Source organism: Dermacentor albipictus, chromosome 5 (assembly GCF_038994185.2).
Source record: "Dermacentor albipictus isolate Rhodes 1998 colony chromosome 5, USDA_Dalb.pri_finalv2, whole genome shotgun sequence".
Lineage (NCBI taxonomy): Eukaryota > Metazoa > Arthropoda > Arachnida > Ixodida > Ixodidae > Dermacentor > Dermacentor albipictus.
This window is the reverse complement of record NC_091825.1, coordinates 105,051,912-105,074,997: the sequence shown is the minus strand read 5'-3', so window position 1 is coordinate 105,074,997 and position 23,086 is coordinate 105,051,912. Positions and strand designations below refer to the sequence as shown.

At 48.3% G+C, this 23,086-nt stretch overlaps 1 protein-coding gene across 4 annotated transcripts in view; it reads left to right on the top strand.

The window, feature by feature from the left end:
* The window catches only part of LOC135905912 (metabotropic glutamate receptor 5-like), a 392,463-nt gene that overhangs the window by 186,855 nt on the left and 182,522 nt on the right, over positions 1-23,086 (top strand). For 2 of the 4 annotated variants that reach the window (XM_070538651.1, XM_070538653.1), the window contains exon 3: positions 1,784-1,894. The exons of 1 other annotated variant lie outside the window; for it this stretch is intronic. The gene's annotated coding sequence lies outside the window, so the exon portion shown is untranslated. Of the gene's footprint in view, positions 1-469; positions 1,895-23,086 lie in introns of those variants that run through there. One more of the 4 variants, XM_065437031.2, reaches the window with a different exon arrangement.

Sequence of the window (23,086 nt, the reverse complement as noted above, 5' to 3'; positions counted from 1 at the left end):
GCGACGGGTATTGCATCGGTCATTCACGATGACCTCTTAATGGATGGCCTGATTTACTCAGGCGGAACCCGACTGGCTGATGCTATAGCTCAAGCGTCCGCGTGCCACACGTATTTAGCGGGGGCCGCACAAACTCGCGACCTTATATCACCCGAGCGTGTCTTGCTCTCGTATACGTGCGATAGCGCCAGCAGGTCACGCGCGCCTTGCGTCACGTGACGAGCGAGACGCCGGCATCTCCGCGGCGACCTTCGCGGTTGCCAGCCGTTCTGGCCGTTTAACTTTCAGAAGGGTGTTGTTAGTTCCTTGAACGCCGCGGGCATGCATTCGCTTGTTTATCTGGGAGCCACAGCTGACGCCCACGTGAGGGCCCCTGCTGTTTCTCGAGTTACCCCTCGCCCCCCCCCCCCTCCCCCTCCCCTCCCCCCCCCCGCCCCTACCCCGTCATTTGTGCCACGAACGAGTCTCTTTCTGCGGCAGAAGAAATGGTTGCGCGGCTGGCGGCCTCATCCGTCTCAACGTTGCACGAGCTCGTGAGCAGCGCGCTCGAGCTCGTGTTTTTCCACCTCTCTGGTGCGATGCCACACATATGCCTCGTCGGGGAAGACGAGCAAGGACGCTTCAGGCCCCTTGCCGTATGCGAGCACTGGAAAAGGAATCAGCGGTATGCGTTTCTTTTTTTGTGTGTGTGTGTCAACGAGCAAGGAAGCCGGGAGGAAGCATATAGTATCTCGGCGCTGGCGTGCGGCTTCCACTGCCGGCCCTGGGCCGTGCCGATTCGCCCGTCGTGCGAGGTTCCTTCACCCTCGGTCCTTCTCGCCCGAGTTGTCGAGGGCAGAAGGGAGGGGAGCGGAGTCACATCCCGTGTTTGTTACGCGTCCGGCGACCCACGCGCTATAGCGCCGCTGCGACGCGATGGGCGCGGACACTGCTGCGCTTCGGCGGTTGCGATTCGTCAAGGGCTTCATCGGCAACATTGGCAAGCTCATGGGCGCCGCAAACCATACCACCAGGCTATGAATGATCGCTTTTCTGAGAAGAGAAGGAGAGAAGAGTCTCTGCCTGCGCACGGGCTTCGCAGCACCACGCCGGTTTCGCCCACTGCATCATCCTGCTAGTTCTCGAACTCACCGAACGTCGTGGAATTTAAATAGCGAAACTGCTCACGAAAGATGTGAGCTGCGGCGAGAGGTCCGGGGAGCGTAACGGCAGGCGAAAAAGAAAAACCCAAACTGCAGCAGTCGCTGCGTGACGCCTAGCGCAGCAAGATCTTTCGCCGCTGGCAGCGCGCTTTTCCGGCTTTTGTGAGGCATCGCGCGACATCGCCACTGTGCAGCGAACGAACGACGTCGACACGCGACGACCCCAGCCCGCCGCCGGGCAGCGGAGCAGCGCCTAGCCTCCAGTTCGCGTTAGGCTACGTGTTCCCTGCTGCAAGCGTGTGTGCCTGTGCGCGTGCTTCTTGTGTTTTGATTCGCAGCGATAGCGAAGCGTGGTGCGCGCATCGTCTTGTGTCGTCTGCTGCAGGGTCTCCGTCTGCGAGGCAGTGCATGCGCGTGCACCGAGTCGTCTGGCTCGTTCTGCGGTGGTTTCTGCTGCGCGCGGCATCCTTTCGTATTTAGTTTCGACGGGTGTAGTTTGTTTTCACTTTACGGCTGTCGAAACCTCCGACGAACTTCTGTGTGTGTTTGTGCGTGTGCCATTGCCCCTCTTTTTTTTTTCTTTCTGTCATCTTTGTTACCTGCTCCATCCATCATTTCGTCGTTGACATTGAGTACACCAGGACTGACTTCCTTTACCGCGGCGTTGACGTGAAGCCGGCGAAGCGCCCCGGCATTGGCCTCACGTTGTTCCGGCTTACCTTGACCTCGACGAGCACCGGATGACGTAACTGGTGAGAGAGGAGGGCGAATGACGCCCGGGCAATTTCCCTTTTTTTCAGAAGGATGCTCGTAGCTAGTTTTGCCGAAGCCAATTATGTAATCGAATGAGCGCGTGTAATGGTATGCGTGCTTGCGGAGGTGAAGAGAATAACGATGTCGTTCTAGTCTTGCGTCACGGGAAAATGAAGTTGTAGGGGTACTTAACGGGCTTTAAAGGACTTTCTGTTTTCCGGCACGAGATTTTTTAGCGCACGCCTTAGTTTTCATCCTCCAAGTTTGACTGCTGTACTTCAACTTGCACTGTCGTTAACGCATGCCCATCAAGACTGAGCGGAACACTTAATTCAGAAATAACTCGAGACTGAAGTAAACATCTCAGGTTGATCGTTATTGCAAATAACCATGATAACAGAGAGAAAACGAAAGCGAACGCTTGTTGTGACAACGGAGGGTTTAAAGTTGCTACCATTGTACGGATGGTTTCTTTTTCTTTCAGCAAGAAAAAGAAAAGAGAGGCAGGACAGTTCGGAAAAACAAAACATCGAAACTTAAACATCTGCTTGAAAACGTTTCCCACAAGATGTTATAATTTAACCCCTTGTAATTTCCTTAGTGCCCTGTACGTTGGGGTCGTTTAAAATAAGTGGTAATAGATTCATTGTGCCAGTCCAAAACTTGTTTTCACAAGATGTAAGCGTGCTTCTGTGAACGAAAACAAGAAAATGAAAACAACCATAAGTAAATAAAGAAAAAGGGACGAGATGGGCCTCTTCGTAGTATATGAGGCAGTATATCTGTGCTATGTTCAACGTTTAGCTAGAAATCGAATGCGATTACTGGGCCTTCGGGGTAGACCGGCGAAAAACGGGTATTGCTTTCCTTACTGAATGCGTCAAACCAACGCTAATGTAGACCAGCGGACGTGTGGGGATGCGCTAAAGAAGACGCAGTGGCCGTGCAGCGTCAGGAAACTTTTATTTTCTGCTGCGTAGACTCGATGACGCTGATGTGACGCATCTTTTTGAAGCACCTTTCCTGACCACGTGCAACGCATTGGACTGCAAGAAGGAATAATTTATCGAGGATTTTTTCCTCTGTAGGCCATGACACACGGTCTGTCAACGGCGGCGAAAATTGAAATACCTCTTTTTCACGGGACTTTCCCGGCGAGATGCATTGCAGGGGCGTCACTTGGCGATAGGTCCGCTGTACTATGGAGTTCCAGCTTCTGCTTAAACTACTCTGCCCTTTTTTTATTGTTATCATCACTAGTCGAGTGCCATGGCCGTTCTCTCGTGTTGTCTCTCGTTCCAGAAAGTCAGCTCGGTAAATGAAAAATTGCACGATGTGGGCCTTGCCCCTTGGTATGTGACGTGCAGCGAGGATAGCGTGAGTAAAACTCAAATGTGAAATTCAGAAGAGTGCGTTGATGCCGAAATGCGATGCAGTGTGGTTTGCGCGTGCAACTAAAGAATTTTATATCGTAGGGAAGGTAGGAACCAGCGCGAACACTAAAGTCAGGAAGTTTACAGACAAGGCGAATCAGTGCTGCTGCGTGCAGGCCTGCGTCTCTGTATGATTGTTGTATAATGGCAACGTAAGTATATTCTGCTAGGTTACTTGGTTTTGTCATGATTACATATATTGCGCCACGCGTGCGAATAACGGATGAATGACGAGCGCAGATGGCGTTGATTTGTTCCGTGGACATCCGCGTGACCAATAAATTCAGGTTACAATTTATGGTTAACCGTGCCATGGTATGTTGATATGGCCAAGCAGGCGACTACAAAGGCAAAAGCATTGCGATGCATCTTAACCAGATACGTGTGGCTACTTACCGGTGTTGCCCTTTGATCGCATTTCACTACGAGCCTGTGCACTTTTGCGGTTTAGCAGGTGAAAATCTCTGATTGTTAAGGCGAAAGCCTTAAGTGGCTCATTGCAATGGCTCATACCCGAAGGAAGCGGCGTCTAGAATATGGACCGGAACCTGCACAGGGCGCGTAGAGTGGCAAGAGCGGAGTACGTGCAGAGAACCTTGGCGAACAAGGACAACACAAGGTATACGGACGCGGCAACGTTCGTCAAAGACGGAAGACACAACAGCAGAGCAGTGGCGTCGGTGGTTAATTCGGACCTCAAGGAGATCACCAGCGCATCACTACAGGACTGCACGGTAGTCGAGGCCGAAGAGGCAGCTGTGGCTCTGGCAGCACTGGAGGGCTATCGATCTGGCAGGTCCCTAACAATAATAACAGACTCTCAAGCAGCATGCCGTAATTATACAAACGGCAGAATTGGGCGCAAAGCACGCCATATACTCTGCTCATGCGACCCGGGAAACAAAGTTCACCATACCATAATCTGGGTACCAGGGCACACTGGCGTAACAGGGAACCAAGAGGCGGATAGGATAGCTCGAGGGCATACCAACCGGGCGTCCGACACATCCAGCCTTGAGGAACCCGAGTCAGTATCCATGGGCTACTCAGATATACTAAATTATTATAAAGGGGTCAGACTGAAGTACCCACCCCCGGATAAGGATCTAAGCAGAGAGGATGCTGTTGCATGGCGACAACTGCAGACGGGTACTTTCCCGAATCTAAACCTTCTGAATAAAATTTTCCCTACACAATATGAGGCTAAGTGCCCATGGTGCGGAGAGAAGCCAGATCTGTACCACATATCAAGGGCCTGTCAAAATATTGAGTCCCCAACTATCTATAAAATTAAAAACCCGAGTGCGGAACAGTGGGAGAGTATGCTTTCCAGCGTAAGCTTGAACGGCCAAAAGCGCCTAGTAGAGCGAGCTCGCGGGTTGGCCATACTCAGTGGAGCCTTGGACTAGGGCACCAACCCTGTGATTGCAGATAGAAGAATCCATCAGAAGATGGAAGACGCCGTCTGAAGCCGCGAAGATCTCTTTTCTAGAGCCCAATAAATGTTTTCCGATCCGATCCGAGACCAGTGAGCGAAAAATATCATCATCAGGGATGGCTCGTACTACCTTAAGCAAGCAAAGATACAATGGCTGAATACGAAGGCAGAAACTAAAGAATGAAAACGATGACTAAAAGAAAGAAAGAACTAACGAAAAAGCAAAGAAAGAAAGAACAAAGCAAGAAATAATGAAAGAAAAAACAAACCAAAGAGAGAACGAAAGGGGTAGAGGGAGAGAGAGAGAGAGTGGACGGAAGAGATAATGAAAGAACCTTCAGGAAATCCATTAGGTTCGCGCATGTGTCGTTGAGGACGTCGACCTACAGCGCCATACGTTCACTTCACACTGCGGCTCGTTAGGTCTCGCAAGAAGTCTGATCCCTCCGATCGCATAACTTAACGCACCACCATGTGTGCATCAGACTTTCACCTTTACGTGTTACAGGAGTGCAACAATCTGCCGAACTTTTTCTTGTTCCGCTGCGGTATAGTTCGCAACATTTAGAGCGAATGCAGCGTTAACGCAGCGATAGCAAGAGACATCACATCTGTGCTGCTTCGAATTAACCGATAGTACGCATTGTCCGGTGAGTCGGTGCGATTTGTACGACACGGTCGTGCAACGTAATATAAACGACAACCCAATGTGCTGCTTCCATAGAGTTTACTACTGGAATTACTAGGTGCAACTATCGCGCTGCTATTGTTCAACTATACTGCTGGAACGAGGGCTGGTATACGAATTTGTCAAATCTTCGTGCGTGTAGCTTCAGACATTCTTACGGCGTTGTTTCATCATTACCATCCTGATCACCACAACCACCGCTGCCATCACTACAGTCACCATCATCATCATCGTATTTGCAGCTTCTGCATACACTAGCGCCGGTGTTCCTTCTAGCAATCTTAGTAAAAAAAGAGAGAAACCTATGGCTATTGTAGAAGTTTATTTCGGATTCACGAAACATACTCGACTCGGAAATGGGCTGTACTCCGTGACACCTTTGCACGTACAGAGGCATCACGTGCAAAGGAACGAGATGTCTTCTAAAGCACATTTATTGACTCCGAAACAAACAGCCGCGGTAAATAACCGCAAAGGAGTTTCCGGCAAAAATTACCAGAGGAAATTAACTCTGGCACTATATGTCTTCAGGAAGGAAGCACAAGAATGTAGGGCATTGATTCAACTAAGCTTAGTTACTCTGGCTTCAAACGGCTTCGTGACTCTGCAAGTTCGTCATCTTCAACTATACATTGCGTTATAAACGCAATTATTTACAATGAGTTAAGCTTTTACACAGAAACGTACGGCCTTCCGGCGTTTAACTATTTATCCTCATAATCAGATCGTGATTTTGACAAGTAATAAACCGAAGTCAATTTTGTTTAGCAACAGCGCCGGTTTTTCCTATAGTAATTTTTTGTGGGAAACTCTATGGAAGCAGCGCATTGTATTGTCGTTGCTTCTGTTCCGCCGAAGCTAACATTTCATGGTTCGAATAAACGTTCACTCGTTAGTTCAGCGCGTAGGCCCCCCGTACTTCTTCCGCTCTCTGTTTCCGTTACTCTTGCAGGTGTGTTTCTCACAATGTGGCAGGCTGTTTTTCACAATGTGGCCCCGCTCTCACTCATCGCTTCCGCACCGAGAGCAAAAGGGTGGAAACGTGCCATGCATAGTCCTCACACAATATCACCTCACTCTTTCGAAGTATATAGAGGGCCGAAAGGGCGAGCGCTGTAGTGAGTGGCAGGGAGGGAGCCAAAGTAAATGTGAAGCAGAAACACATGAGTCGAAACGCGGAGGCTGGGGGGGGCGGCAGTGCGTCGACAATGGAAGAGCGGAGTGATTTGGCGCCTTTTCGCGGATAATTTGCTGCGCGGCGGCGGCGGCGTCACGCCTGAAGCGACGCCGTCAAAGGAGGAAGGAGCCCGAGTTTGCCGCAGCGGGCCCCCTTGCCGCCGGCGAAGGGGTATTCCGCCGAAGCACGGCATGGCAGCCTCCTCTTGTCTCGCTGCGCACGTACATCGCCTTTCGATTTCTCTTTCTACAACTGCGACCACTTCATTTCCACGTCCCATTACGCAGGGTAAATCCGCGCACTGCCTGAGGCACGCGTGCGCGCATGGCCGCAGAAGAATGACTGCGCGCTTCGAGCCTCCATGCGCTGCCGGAAGAATTGAGAGAGAGAGAGAGAGGGAGGGAGAGAGAGAGAGAGAGAGAGGGAGGGAGGGAGGGAGGGAGGGAGAAACTGTAAGTGTGGTGTATAGGGAGGCGGCGGGCAACGGGTTGGCGGCCTGTTTGCGCGGCGGTAGCTTTCGCGTGATTTCACGCTTGGACGGAACGCAGGGCCCGTTCTCTCGCGGCGGTGTTCGGAATGAGCCGCCCGTGGGAGTGTGATTGATTCCCGATGAAGAGGTGTGCTGCCGTGCGTCTGTCCGTAACGACCGAGGGAAAGAAAGCATGCTCGGCAAAAGTGATCGAAGGCGATCGTTAATACGAGTCGGCGATTCCCCATTATGCTTTCTCGTATGTACAGCAATCATATTTGTTTATGGTGTGCATGCGAATGGTGCTATTCACGCTAGACCGCGCGACGCTTAGCAAGCGTTATATTGTACAACTTTATCCCATGCGTGGAATACGCGTGAGGGTTTGTTACGCGTAATACACTAGCCACTTATAAATGTGGAAATTCTGCGCCCGGTAACACCCCTAAAGTGTGATGTGAAGATAATTTTTCACGCTCTTATAGTTTACCCATGCGTTGCAGCCAGTCTTGCGCATCATAAATTCCAAGTGGGAGCGCCGTAGCGTTAGTGTTCGCGCTAAGCGTCTACCTAAGCGTATTGTTCGCTGGCTTGTCAAAACAATTGTCGGCTGGAATTCTAGTTTGACGGAAACAAATAGGGGCTGGGCAGTGGTCATATATCATGTATAGTGTGTTCCCTGTCTGGGGCGCTGAGCAGTATTCACTCAGCCAAGCCTCCGCCACCATGCGCTCGTTTCTTTTTCAGTTTTCTTTATTGGTTAATGGAATAATGTCTTATCGAGTGTTTACCTTAAAGCCAGTGCTTGAAAATCCGTTCACTTTGGAATCTTTTCGAAGAAATTTACTGTGAGGGAGTTTTCAAATATTAATGAAGCTCCCTGCGAGAGTGAGCAGAGGAACACAACTGGGTCATAAATAACATTGTGGGTGGACATTTGGTTAAACATTGTAAGCGTTGTAAATGCCGTCCATACCTTAAGCACACGAAGTTTCTGGCACGTTCAGGAGATAGGCTCAAAAGGGAGAGAGAGAAAAGTGGTTCCTTATGAAGAAGGGAAAGGTTGGCACTATCTTCTGCAGCCCTTGAAGGTGCACGGCTCAACGCCAAGAAAGCGAAACAGTGGCAGCCTTTTTGCATTTGTGAGGGCAGAGAGCACGTGCATAATTAGCTGCCTGTCAGTGGCACTTGCCGACATAGAGACTGAACTTTCTGATGCGAGAGAGAGTTCATGACATCACGGTGGTGCAATTCTCTTTTATGTAAACATAAACCTTGTTTCTTCAAATAAAACTTAGTTGGAAGTTGGCGCCCGTCCGTCGTACCTGTCTTCTCATGGTCCTCGTCTATTTTGCGCTGTTATCCTTCAAGTATGTTACACGAACTCGCACCCATCAAGCTCCTGCTGTTTCAAATAGATATATGGCCCAAACTTGTTCTGCTTGCAAGCGTACTGTTGAGCTTGTTTCGCGACCGAGTATAGACACTTCTTTTAGTGGATCCCTTGAAGATTCCGCTACTTTCGAGTCACGTTTCACTACCTCGCTATTTAGTATAAGTTTAACGGGCAGAATGATCCAAATTTAGCGTCGTAGTTTCGCTATAGGAGGCCTGGAGTACGCGTTTAAGTAGTGCATGCATGATGTGGTCGCTCTTGTTGCCTATATCTCATCCAGTCAAAACACGACTCATTTAGCGTCGTACCACGTGCAGCGCTTCTCAGTAAGCAGAACGAGGTCGCGAATATGAGACGAAGGCCATACGCATGCCTTGCTATCCGTTGGCAGTTGCGGAAGTAGGGGCGTCTAAACGCGATACGCTTCCGCGAAACACGACGCTTTCTGCTGCTGCTGCTGCTGCGGCTGCGGCTATCGCTGAACTTCTTTCGGGCGTGGTATGGGGAACCAGCGCTGGCCAGGAGGCGCTACGACATTTTTCATGCGTAACTAAAATATGCTGAAACCGTCCGATAGGGAGGCTACGAAGATGGCACGACATATTTAGCGATAAGAAACGTGCGCCTGTATCAATGTTTGTCTAGCCCGATGCGGCCAGCCAAGTTCTGTCCATCGTTGATCTTTCTTTGCACACGCGCATGCGAACGTTCATGCCTCGCTGTGGTCGTCACCGTTGTCGTCGCTAGAAGGCCTGACGTCAGCGACAGGCGGCGATGCCTGGGGCAATGTTGACAAGCGGTGGCATTGGGCAAGCGGTGGCTTCGCGGTCTGTTCGCGAGTTACGGTCGCTCTGTCCGACACTTTTGCGAGGGGAGCGCTTTGTATCGTGGGCGTGATTTGCACGTGCGGTGTGTGCGCCACGGGTACATTGAAGTGTGCCTGCGTGCGTGCGTGCGCGCACGCATGCACGCACGCTGACCGTGACTACGATCACCGTGTATGAATGAAACAACTGCATGCTGCACGTTCTTTCGTATGTTTCTGCTGTAGCAAAGCTTAAATTCGAGTGCATATATCCAGGTTACTATGAAGTGTTTACTTTTGGAGACTATACGTTCATGTTCTCGTTGTTCGGACTATATCGTTCTCTCGTCGAACTATGGAATACTAGCTTGAAATTACGCTCATTTCTTCTATTACGTATTCGTTCCTCTTGATTGCCCCTTTCGGTTATCGCTTCCCTTCGTGCACGATGCGTGTATAGAGTTGCTGTAACCGATTTTGGAGACACCACCCGCGTTCGTTTCAGTCCATCCGTCCGTTTCAGCGCCGTCTAAAGCAGCACCGGACGAACCTTCAGGCATACCTCGTTAATTCTCTTTCTCTCTCTCCCTGCGCTCTCGAATTGAAAAAAAAAATATGTATTAAGGACCGAAACGGCTGTGCCTTGAAAAACACCTTGCCTGTTGCCCGAACAAGAACGTTTAATTGGATTTAATATGAAAAAAAAAGCGCCGTCGAATGACTGATTGAATTGCAGTCGCTGTGGGGAATGAAGTCGAGATTGAAAGTGAAGTCAACCACCTCGCCGTAGAAATTATCGCATGTTTCACCATCCTTTGAAGATATACTGAATGGGCCCGTGCATTCACTTAGGTTCAAGGTTGTCCCGCCGAGAGATTGGGTTGCTGCGTACCACTCCAGAATGTGCTAGAAAGAGTCTTAGCAAGACTGAGAAATATATATAATTACATGTTTAGAGAATATGCGAATGCAGAAAGGGGGGGGGGGGGAGGCGGATTGCAAACGAAGCGTATTTGCCCCAGCTGCGCCTTACATACTTAGCATATGCAGAATGTTGTTTCTCAACGCAGTGCGAGGTCGTCAAGGGAAATCAAGAGCGTCTCATCTCCTTTCGTGCGGGCACAGCCCTCAACCGGTCGCGCGAAAAAGTCCTGCGTTTGTCAATCTGCGGCAAGAAGGCGACAGCACTTCGCGGAGACGCGATAGCGAGCAGAATATCAATGAGTCGACTCCATTAAAGAAAGGCGCAAAAAAAAAAATTCTGTTTCGCCTTGAACAAAACGCGTTCCCGTATACACATAAAACCACAGATAAGAATCGGCGTATGGTATACGGAACGACCTGGGCATCCGGCTGTATAGCCACATGGCCGCCGCTCTTTCTCGAGACACTATACGCCGGCGCACACATTTCTTTTGCAAACTATATAGCGCTGCACCTGTTTTCATTTTGGTTTTGTCTCGCGTATATTCCTGCGTTTTCTTTTAAACCGTCGGATTTCTTACTTCCGCCGCTCTGGTGGTCGTCTCCTTAAATCGCGCCCGGCTTTTCCCGCGCGCGAACCGGAAGATGAGCGTCATTTCCGGCGCCCGTCTGGTCCCTTCTTCCTCGCATTCTATATCCAATTTTATTTCCCCCGTCTTTATTCTTTTCTTTTCCTTTTCGTCGTTGGGTTTTGTCGTTTGGAGTTGAAGCAAAGACGGCACCTCTCAGGTGCGGGGTATACGTGTACGAGAGGAAATATATAAGCAGCTCTCTAGAAAGTGCACGCAGCCGCTTCTCTATCGATATCGACGCACCGGGAGGGGAGAGACTTGCTAAGCCTCGCGCGCTTTGAAGAGGATGGTCTGATCCTTGCTTTAGTGTGCGTGTAGAGAAAAAAAGAAAAACCCGAGCATGGACGCCGCCATTGCCGATATATCAGGATGGAAAACCCTTTCCGGCCGCCACGAGGGTTCTATCCGCTTCTCGAGGTGTCAAGCGCAGGGGTCAAGCCCTTCCGTTCGCCACTTCTCGGCGTATAGAGGGCAGTATACTGCCCGTGGGTAGATATTTTTCTATATATGTATATTTAAATGGCTCGGGCAGGAAGATTGGTGTATGGTGATGCAGAGGGTGGAGGGAGAGGGAGGGGTGCTTTGGCTGATCTCAAACCGAATGTTGCCGTCCGTGGCTTTCGCTGTAATGCCGCTAAACCTTGGTTGCCTGTGCGCCGGGCTGTAAAATATTTGTTGCTGTTCCCGTTGTTGCTGTTGTGTGTGCGCTGGCATCACATGTTATCCGTGCTCTTTCCACCTTCCTTTTTCTATCTTGTTCCCACTACTCTTTCCCCTAGCGCAGAATAACAAACCAGATGTAGCCCGTGTGAGCTCAAACAGCCTTCCTTTTTCTCTCTTTCTGTTGGTGTAGTTGTTGTTGTTGATCTTCCTTCAATCATTATTTCTTTAGAATTATTTTTGTTTTTCTACAAACAACAAACTTGGGAGAAACTGTTCGCAAGAAGCTCGCAATAAATTTCGGAACATACACGCACATATGGTCAGTCATTACGGGAAGTAACTTCCCCGATGTACCTGGCTTATTAGGTAAGAACTCCTGGCTTACCTTGAGTAGCTGCCTCTGTTGACTGTCAAGGGAAAAGAAAGTTCCTTTAATCGTTATCCTGAACCGATAAGGCAGTATGACTTTCTACGCGTCAGTGCTCTTGAAGATCAAATAATTTTTACTGCAGGATGCACAATATTAGAGCATGTTACAACATTCTAAAGCTCCTTCTGTTTGCATGCGCAGCTACCCCACGCGATAGCAAAACCACCTTCCCCATCCCGTTTTGCTTTGCCCCATAGGGGTTGTAACTACAGGATAACCGGCTACTTTCGCAATTCTCTTGGCGCCTATCAAAGTGTTTGAATTCGATTGATAGGGTCGTGAGCCGGCAGCTGAAGAAAGGAAAGAAAGATTGCGTTCATTCTCATAAAATTCTGGGGTTTGACGTGCGAAAACGACGATATCATAATGAGGCATGCCGTTGTGGAAGGGGGGGGGGGGGGGACTCCGGATTAGTTTGGCCACCCGCTGCTCTTTACCTTGCACCCAATGCACGGTACGCGGGTGTTTTTTTGCATTTCATCCCCATAGAAATGCGGTCGCCGCGGCCAGGATGTGATCCCGCACCCTCCGGTTCAGCGCGCAAAGCCAGTGTCAAGTAGACACCATTTATTATTTCATTTGTTAATATGTTTTGTTTACATCAAGTATGATGTAATACATGTGATGTACTTTATATTGTACTTTTCGTTCATACCACAGTTGTAAGCGTGCCTACGGGTCAATAAATTTCCTTGTCAGCAACGCCGCGGCGGGTGTGCAGATTCTCAAGCGGCAGAAGTCTAGGCGATACTTTATCGGTTCGGGCTTAAGTTTGCAATTGTCCTACAGTGCGCTATATACGCCGTATTTCCTGTGTCCCTGCGTGTCCTCGGTTGCAGTGAGAATAAAGAAGGAAAAAAGAAAAATCGACACAAATTGTTGAACGCGCAGTGCTAAACCACTGCTGGAGCTTAATGAAAGCGTTAATGGATGACTGAATGCATGAACAGGCCATTTATTAGTCAGGATGACTCGTACGCTCAACTGCGGTAAGGTGGTGGCATGAGCATAAAGATAAATAAAATAATTTTAACAATTGCGCATAAGCCATTGGCGATTATTGTGAATGTGAGTGAGCAGCCGAGCGCTCCAGCGAGCCATTCGCCTTTTTGAAGTGCTGGTGATTTTGACGGCGTATGTTTAGGTGTATAGCGTTCGTTGTTTCCTTGGGTTATTCCGCCGGTAACGGAGCCGTCAACGAACGCATCTGTAGCTGTAGTGTAGGTAGACAGCAAGCGTGTGTCTCGAAGAGCCTACAATAGTTGGCGTTCGCCAAGGAACCCGTCCCTCAACTCGGCTGCGCAAAAACGCGCACACCCTTGGCATCGGCGCATTTGTACATCTGCGGTGAAAGTCTGACAATCGACCACGAAAGCGGGCGAAAGAGTCAAAGAAAGATGTACGCTTTAAAACGGCGGCCATTCGAATCGTGAGAGGAGAAAGGGCGTGGGGGAGGTAGAGGGAGAGAGGAAGGAAATGGCTATGCGATGCAGAATCATTCGCGTGGGATTCCCGTGTAAGTGTTTAGTTATCGTAGAATTCCCGTCTCTTTCGCGAATTCCCAGAGGACCGGAAGACGTTCCCGGGTCTGTACATACCTTCGCGGTGATCCCGCTCGTACAGTGTCGGTATCGTCGCACCGTGCTCCTCGCAGTTGTTATGGCCAGGCTACTGGATATACATTAAAAAAATCTTTTTTTTTTTCATTCAATGGCCGTGGCTATAGAATGACGGGCAATTCCAATGCAGGTAGCGCGTGTTAGGCGTCTCTGTTGTGTCTTGCTCGAGGGGCAGCCAAGCGTAGGCTCAGGCACCGGGCTGTTACTGCCGTCGTCTTCTTGGTTAGTCCTCTCCTGTTGGTGTGCCTGTCAGCGTGCAACAATGTCTGGTGCGAGGGGGAGGCGAGTAAACAAACGGGCACCGTTAAACAATGCATATGAAAAAAAAAGAAATTAAAAGAAAGAAGGCATAGGAAAACGACCTGCTTACCATGAAACCCTTCCCCGGCAGCCCACGCTCCAATATTTACTGCTAGCGTTACTATTGCTGCATTTCCTCTCTCATGGTGACTCGCGCGCGCGCCATGCTTATAAAGAATACATAATTTCTCTTTTCACTCTAGAAAGCTCTAAACTTCCATAAGAGAGCAAGGATACGTGTTGTTTATCGACGTCACTCAGTCTACGTACTGTATGCCCCCTGGCCCTCATCCAGTTCGATTTCCCTTACGAAGACAATGTCGCGTTCTCTCTCTCTCTCTCTCTCTCTCTCGAAACGTCGAGCTTGATTTAAAAGCCTATACAACGCTCGTGTGTACATGCAGAGGCTGCAGGAGTTTGGAGCGAGGCTCCCTGTTTGCGCCAAAGTTTCAGGTCGACCGAGCGCTTCGATTTACGTGGCGATCGATGCATCGCACGCCTTCCCGTGTCTTCGTTGAACGCGTGTTTCCTTCGAGCGTAACGTGTTGCTCGAACAGCGTTTGTGGATGTGGTTTTCGTGTCGATGGCGAGTGCTTTAGTGCAGAAAACTTCGTATTCACTTAAATAGAGGCGCGGCTTTCCGCAATCAATCAATCAATCAATCAATCAATCAATCAATCAATCAATCAATCAATCAATCAATCAATCAATCAATCAATCAATCAATCAATCAATCAATCAATCAATCAATCAATCAATCAATCAATCAATCAATCAATCAATCAATCAATCAATCAATCAATCAATCAAACACAATACGCGGTTTTCACTTTCACTTTAATACCGAATATTTAAAAAACAACAAAAAACGAAAAGAAAAGGCAGGGCTGCCATGATCAGCGTAAATGAAATCCGAGGTTACGTCCTCCGGACGCCGAATACGGGAGAACAGGAGACTGGCTTGAGTCGAGAACCGTTATTTCGACAGCTTGAAAAGGAACACTAGCATGGAATCTACGCAGGGGAAAGCACAAATGCGCGATTAATGTGAAGTACGTAATATACTGTAGTCTTTTTTTTCTTTTCTTTCTTTTTTTATTGTGGTGGTACCTTGATCACAGTCCGGCACAGTCAAGTGGAGAGGACCGACAGAGACGGTGCGCATGCAGCTGCACATAATAGCTACTGCGATAAATGGTGCCAAGTGTGACCACACTTGAGAAACGTGATTACCGAGACAAGGCGTGCGGCTGGCGCCACAGAAGAAAGGATTAGGGACGGCGCTACAACGTCGTTCCGGAAGAAACAATGGCGCGATCAAGATTAATAATCGCTTTACAGGGAGCAATGAAAATGACCACTGCACACTGTCTGCGTTTACGGCGGATTTGGACGTTATAGATTGGGCGAGCGGGTCACGAAAGGCTAACGGAGAGTAAAAAGATAGGGAAAGTCAGGGCGGTGAGGTGTATAACACGTTGCGCCAGTATAGTATACACTGCCGCGCAGTGAGTGCGGCGAATGACGGATCGACGGAAAACAATTACATCGGATTAAACTTCGGTAATTAATTGCGGGAGCTTCGCGGCACCCAGGCAAGCCCGTGCGAGGTGCTGAGCGTTCCGCGTTTTTTTTTTTCGCGGCGTTGCATAGTCTGTTAATTACGGATTATCTGCCCGAGCGCCCGCGCTTCGAAGCTGTCGAGGCGAGCGCCCACTCGTGTGTCTTCGCTGTATCGCCCCCAGAAGCGCTCTTGAGCGTGTCGGCTTGGAGGGAGGGAAGGAGATGTTGTCGTCGCACTCAGCTGCCGGGGGGATGGGGGACTACTCTTCGGGAGTTTGTCGGGCGTGGCGGGTGCCCAGCGCGTCGGTCGCAGGCGGTCCTATGCGTATACACCACGACAAGGGGGATCAAGATAAGAGACTCACTTTACGCGGGAGTGGGCGGCACTGCGCGTGTTGGCGCCGGCTAGAAAGATGCGATGACGCAGGAACGCCCCAAAGCGAGGTTAATCGTTGACAAGGCGTGAGAGAGCGTTGTCATTCTGACAGTTGCGACGGTGCTTCCGAGGAGCAGTGTCTCCTTTTTTTTTTCACGACGTAACTTGTCAGACACAGTTAAGTTCGGCGCAGCCCTGATTATTCTCAAGAGAGAAAGAAGTCTCGCGAAAGAAATTAACGGTGTACAAAGTGGGAGTTTTGAATAAGCTAGTGGGCGCGGTGGTTGCGAGACGCAAGGTGCATTAAAGAAAGAAAGAGGATAGCGTATCTATTGCGCTACAAGAAATTGCATGTCCTGAAGGGCTTTTTTGGCGGGTATTATGCAAGGTTACTATACACGAACTGCTTCATGGGCGAAATTCAGCTGACGGACATCGCCAATGTGCTCACTGTGTAACGCTCCTGAAGACCTGCAACGTGTTCTGTGCGAGTATACTTGTCGCTGTAATTGTCGGAGAGAGACGGTCTTTGAAGGCGGCGTTACACCTGCAACGCGAGACTGGAGCTTGGAACTGCGGCACATTCTCGGGCCCGTGGCGAAGCACCACCTGCGCGTTACACGCCACGAAATCGCTGCTGGTGTTTCTGAGGTCCACGCGCCTTAACAAAACTTTGTAAACATCCCTATAGGGTGTGTGCGTGCGTGTTTGTGTGACTGTATGTGCTTTTCGCGTGTTTATGTTTTCGCCGTGTATACCGTAATTATCACCCAGCACCTGGAGCAGCACATCGGGCTAGCATGTCCGACTTATTATTGAAACTTGTATCTCTCTCTCCCTATTTCAACGCCATATTTCTTGTCGCGCTTCGTCAGTGTTTATAGCGGCGCTCCGCCCGCGTTATGAACGGTATCAGCCGGTTAAATTGAACCTCTCGAGTGGCTCGGAAGATGCATTTACCTTTGAAATGCCGCTTCGCTCGCATATTGCTCGCCTTCCGAACTGCCGCTGTCAGCTCTCGAAATAACGCGAGAACAAGGGTAGCACGCGATATTTCACTAATAACGCTATGCCTGCCAAGAATACACTATAGTTACACTGGTATTCCCTGCCCAACATTTTTCAGATTTGTCTGCATACGTTGAGCTTGCACGCTGGTATTTTTTTCGTGTCAATCAGGGGAACGTAAAATACGTAGAATGTTTTTGTAAGCACAGTGAGCGATCCGCGTGCGCTTACGTGCGTCCTGTTACGAAATTGCATGTGCGCTTTACTTCTCAATTAAGTACGTGTCCTTATAACCTTTGTGTTCCACAATAACACAAAACCGGGATATCGCAGGCTATAGGAGTGGCATTTGGCCGCGATTAAAAACACACACGCACGTCGCTCTGGACGCAGAGGAAGGGTATCCTAGCACACAGCTTTCGTGACGCTAGACCACTTTTGTGTAACCACTTTTCTTTTGAGCAATACCTGTGCACAGAAGTCGAACATATTTGGTCGACCGCAAATCGATAAGTGTTTGAGAAAGTATTGACCAGCGGCTGATGCATGCTATATCTCTATATAATGACTTCGAAGCTGTAGCTTGATTTGTGGATAATGACCTCGAGCAACAACCCCGCACTGCGGGAAAAAACAATACCTTTAGCCCTTCGCTGTCGGGATGTCATCAAAAACAGATTCGTCACTATATTTGTCCCAGACGATCTCCATGTCACTTCAACAAAAGTAAGCAATGGGGAAAGTACATGCAGATGGCAGTTATGTTTCTGTCGTTTGGGGTTGAACGTGATCTCTCGCCATCAAAAATGGATTCGAAATGGTGAAACAAACGGTGCAACTCAGTCAATATTATTGATGTAGCGATCTGATTCGGGGAGCGGTATCCGATACGCTTTCGAGAAAACACGTCTGGTCTTGTTCCCGGCCACACCATTAAAGAACAATATAGGGAAACAGCGGCCCTTTTAGTGACACAGGGAGAGTTTACCATCGGGCGACTGCCTCGGGCAGCTACTTAATGAGATGGTAAAGGCTGTCTCATTTCTAAGCACAGAGGTAAAAGTTTACTATATGTCATCGTCGTTGTGCCTGTGTAAACGTTTCTTTAAATGAACAATGACATAAGTCCTTAATAGTGCTGTTTTTCACTGTTCGCCTAATATATATCCCAACCGCCCTTTTGGAACCACTGAGGGAGGTTATCTACATGACGATTGTAGATATTGACTTTAAAATGACAGACGCCCGAGTGAATGCCTAGTTAAAGAAGCTTCAATATGGATAACTAGTATATCTGATTAACTTATTTCAGGAGAGAATATTCTATCACAGAAGTAAGAAAAATGATTGCTATACTCATCAGTTCGATGAGTCCCAGATAAATGGTAGCACAGGGTGTATTATAGAAACACCGGATTATGGGCGTAGTGACCCCTTCAAAAAATAAAGACGTGAACAAAACCAAAAGGTTGTGTGGCACAAAACGTACTTACAATAAAAGTGTCTAGAGATGTCTTTTTATGGCGGACGGGAGAAGGAGCTTCATTCTGCGCGAGGGAAAGCTGCCATTTTCAGCAACGCCCTATATACAGGGGAGCAGCTGTTCGCCATCGGTTGCTGCCGTTACGTTTCTTATCATTGACTACCTTTTCGCCGAACCTACAACAGTTCTCATTTATCGGCTCGAACGTCCCCCTACACCACTCAAGCCGGTGCTGGGGCGAAGCATTCTAGTCGTAAAACGTACGACAACCTCAAAGGTTTGATGGCTACTTGGAGACAGCGCGAATCGGAGAAGAACAGTGGGGCGGAAGAACTACAATATGGCTGTCCGTTTTCCAACTGGCCCACCACTCTGTCCTAGTTTCAACATTATCGGGTCCCATGATAACCGAGTGCAGATGTTTATGAACACCGATAGAAGCAAGAGCGCTGGCGTGAAGGATTCCGTGTCAAGTGTCGGCGCACGAGTCCCTACGACTACGGTGATGGCAATGACATGCTGTAAATAACTCAGTGGAATACTGTTGTACAATGACCACCTAATAATGTTAAACTTCGCCATGAAGACATCGAGTCATTTACCATACGCAACAAGAAATTATCATTATCGTGTCACCCCGTCGAGGATAAACTGAAATAATAGAGTTCGAGGAAGATAAAGTTCGCTTGGTTTGACCGGGAAGGCTCTGGATTTAATTTGATAACCTGAGGTTCTATAACGTGCACACATAACACTGTGCGCGAGCTTTTTTTTTGTATTCCGTATCCATCGAAACGCAGCGGTGGCTATGAATCGAACCTGCAACTTAATGTGTAGCAACGCAACAACATAGCCACTGCGCCTCCGCCACCGGTGTATAAGAAGAGAAGACGTATCCAAACCAGTGTTCAACCATAAACCAGTGTTCAACCTTCATATTTCCTGAAGTTTACGCACTACCCAATTTCGCACGGCACTAATTTCTTCTTATTTTCCTTTTATCCAGTTCTGGCAAGAATATGGTAATGACGAGTGTTTAAATTAACAGGTGCACCAGCGTGGCAAGATCTTCAAAAAGAGAAGGAAGAAGAGGGAGGGAGGTGGCTATGGACCATTAAAGTCTTCGCATATGGTGCACATCACTTCGTTTAAGAAAACATCGTCGGAGCATGAGCGCTATGAAAGCAATAATGGATCACGGGCCACCCGTTCCTGTTTGCATCGCACTGTACGAGACAGTATAAAACGAACAGCGTGGTCATAAAGAAGGAACTAGCGTAGATTGCCGGCGTAGCACAAACAAGACGGGGACAGCAGAATAGCACATGAGCCCCCCCCCCCCCCCCCCCCCTCACACACACACACACACGGAGCCGTGTGGAGCGAGTAAGTGTTCACTTCCTATACGTCCGTGTCGTCTACATTCCGTTTGAACGTTCTTCAATGCGTCTTACCAACAACGTCGACCTTCCACGATATACTGTCGCAATGCGTGCTTGTTCGTATGCCATCTCGGAATACTATAGTGCAGCCTGCCAGCGAGACCAGAACGCTAAGAGAGCGCATCGCCGTAATTGCGTTCATGCGCTCTTCTTCTGTTCCGGTCTCGCTTGTGGCATGCACTAGTATGCCGAGATGGCATAGCAACAAGCACGCATTGCGACACTAGCGTTGGGGGTCGACCTTGTTGATAAGACGCAGTGAAGAACGTTCAAACGGAATGTAGACGACACAGGCATATAGGAAGTGGAAACTTGTTGCGCGCTGCGCTTGTGCATGTCTACTTGCTCTGTGAATGTCCTTTTACTGTGCTTGAGCGTTCTTTGGTATGACAGAACGGACGGGAAGAAAAAAATAGCGGCGTATACCTGTATTTTGCGAAGTGCTCGGTTTATTTATTAGTATTTTTTTACACCAATGTGGAAGTGCAATGCAGCTGTCGCCACACCGCGCCACGTTTCACGAGGCATTTGAGAGATTTGAGATAGTGGGTTTGAAAGCCAGACTTCCCATACTGTCACAGTGACATAATTGAACAACAACAACAACAACAACAACAACAACAACAACAACAACAACAACAACAACAACAACAACAACAACAACAACAACAACAACAACAACAACAACAACAACAACAACAACAACAACAACAACAACAACAACAACAACAACAACAACAACAACAACAACAACAACAACAACAACAATAACAACAACAACAACAACAACAACATTGTCAGCATATTGTTCCTTGCATACCAGTTTGATTATCATGGCCTTAATAAATTTTTAAGCGAAAGAGAGAAAGACAGAAAGAAAATGCTTGAGTATATTCCCAAGTATTTCATATAGCAACCGCGATTACTTGGCGCCGTGTCTGATGCATCCACCATATTGCGCGGTTTCACTTAGAGAAAGTATAACGAAGTCAGTAGAGGTATAGGGAACAGAAAATTGCTGCGCTGCAAAAACAGTGCCTGAATAGCTCCGCACGCACAAGAGCTGTTCGTTCCTAAAGGTCATAGGGCGTCTTGCGCAGGAAGCGTTACCTAGAAGGTTGCACAGCCCTTGAAGCCTAAGGCAAGTAACGTAAAAATAAATAATGTTAACATAAATTGATAAGGTGAACCGCCGAGGCCGTAACAACTCTAATTTAATATGCAGATTCAAGTTCGCGCTTCGGGTTCGCACAAGACGGGAAAATGCGAGTATTCTGGCTTGAAGAAAGGCATTGTGAAAGAGAACAATATTGCCTGATTAGTAACATCGTCAGTTGTATCCTGTGCACAACGAAAAAATAAAAATAAAGAAAGGCAGCGGGGTGGAGAGCGGAGACAGAAAAAGAAAGAGTGTGTGTGTATGTGGGCCCGGGGGGGGGGGGGGAAGGAGATATGCAATGTCTGTTATTCTGTTCATACTATGTATTACCTTCATAATTTTCTTCAAGTACGCGAGTTTTTCGGTTATATATGCAACGCACATGCAAGACCAAGGTGGGGGCGATCAATATCTTCTAACTTTGTTAAAGGCTACCTTTCGAACATAGTGTACGCTTCTCATGCTAATATTGGGGGCACGTACGTTGATCGCAGCTATCTTGGAGTGAAAAGTTTTAGAGTTAACTTTCAGTATCACCTCATTTGCTTCGCACCCTTTAATTACGTATACGCATCGAGATAAATATCGCGCGCCCGCGAAATACAGAACCACCACCGCGTTACACTCCCGTGCATATATTTACTTATTTCAAAACCCTGGAGAGATATGCAGAAGTGCTAGGTCGTTCGGGTTCTGGCGGCGCTATAAAACACCGAAAACGCATGGGCGCCTTATTCTCATTCGAATTTTAACGAGTGAGCGCTAGGGGATCTTAAAGCGAGCCTCCTTTCGTTGCTTTATTTCTTCGCGATACCGAAGTGTGTTTTCACCAGAGATTAAAAACGTTCGTGGGCTGTAAAAAAAAAAAAAAATTCCATAGCCGTAGTCGCGCCCGTCCAAACATTCCTGATAGTATTTAGTGGGCGGCGTAAAAGATGGGGCGTAATTAGCTGCATTCAAACGAGTCGCGATAAGCTGAGGAAGGGTTTTTCGCCGGCCGCGGATGTGCCTCTCTGACCCTTCCTCGAGCGGCTAATGGAAAATTCTTGAACTTCCGCTGCAACTCCCCCCCCCCCCCCCTCGCCACCCCCCCCTCTCTCGCTTCTGCTTTACCACCTTGGCGCGTGGGGGCAGTGAATATAGCCGGCGGGTAAGAGTGGACTCAACGCTGCAGCTTGAACAAGCCGTGAAATAGCCTTTCGCCGCCGCCTCTGATCGGCGTGAAATCTCGGCCGTATGGTACGGCCGAGATTTCGGCCGAGAGAGAACACGAGCAAGGCGGAGAAGGAGTTCGATAAAGTTTTATGCGAGGAGACGGTGAAAGGTGATAAACTCAGAGTGGAGGGCGCAGGTAAACGATTTAAATTATACCTTGTCGGCGGTCGTGGGAACGTTGCACTGCATAATATATATATATATATATATATATATATATATATATATATATATATATATATACAAACACGCAGTGTAGCAGCACATGGATAAGGTGATCACTGTTGTTGCTACGCTTGCGTTCATTATGCCAGCGGTTCAGTGGCCTTACGCAACTGATCAGCTCGAGGTCGTGGATTCGAGGCACCTATACTGCGTTAGCTGAAACGTGAAATGCGACGCTAGGTTTTATACCTGAAAAATTCGGACTTACGAACGACAAAAGTTCTCGCGTATAGCCTATTATAGTAAAAAAGAGAAGAAAAGGGGTTAACTGAGGGTCCCGATTTTATTAATCATATCATAAGAAGCCAACAAACAAAGACACTAAGCACAGTGATGTGCGCTAGTGCTAATGCTAGTTCTGTGTTGCCCTTGGTGTCCTTGTTTGTTGGCTTCTTATGATACTGTTACAGTATATCGTCTTTCATACGTTAGAGCCACTTTTCACTTGTGGATATAGTTCAGCGAGTCAAACACTCTTTGATAATTACTACACTGATTAGGTTCTTACTGAAATTACATTTAATAGCTGTTTGTTGTACAAATTCACCCTAGTATGTCGCCAGAAATGAATAAACAATTTGTAAAAATGTTTTTCAATGTCCAACTGTGGTCTGGCATTGACAGGCGTGACAGATGTCTGCTAAAAAGATGGAGGGTGAAAGAACAGAGGAAAAAGATGTATGCAGGGGACATTCCTGATGTCTGTCTAGATAAGCGAAGCTGCATTGAAATACAACACACGCTAT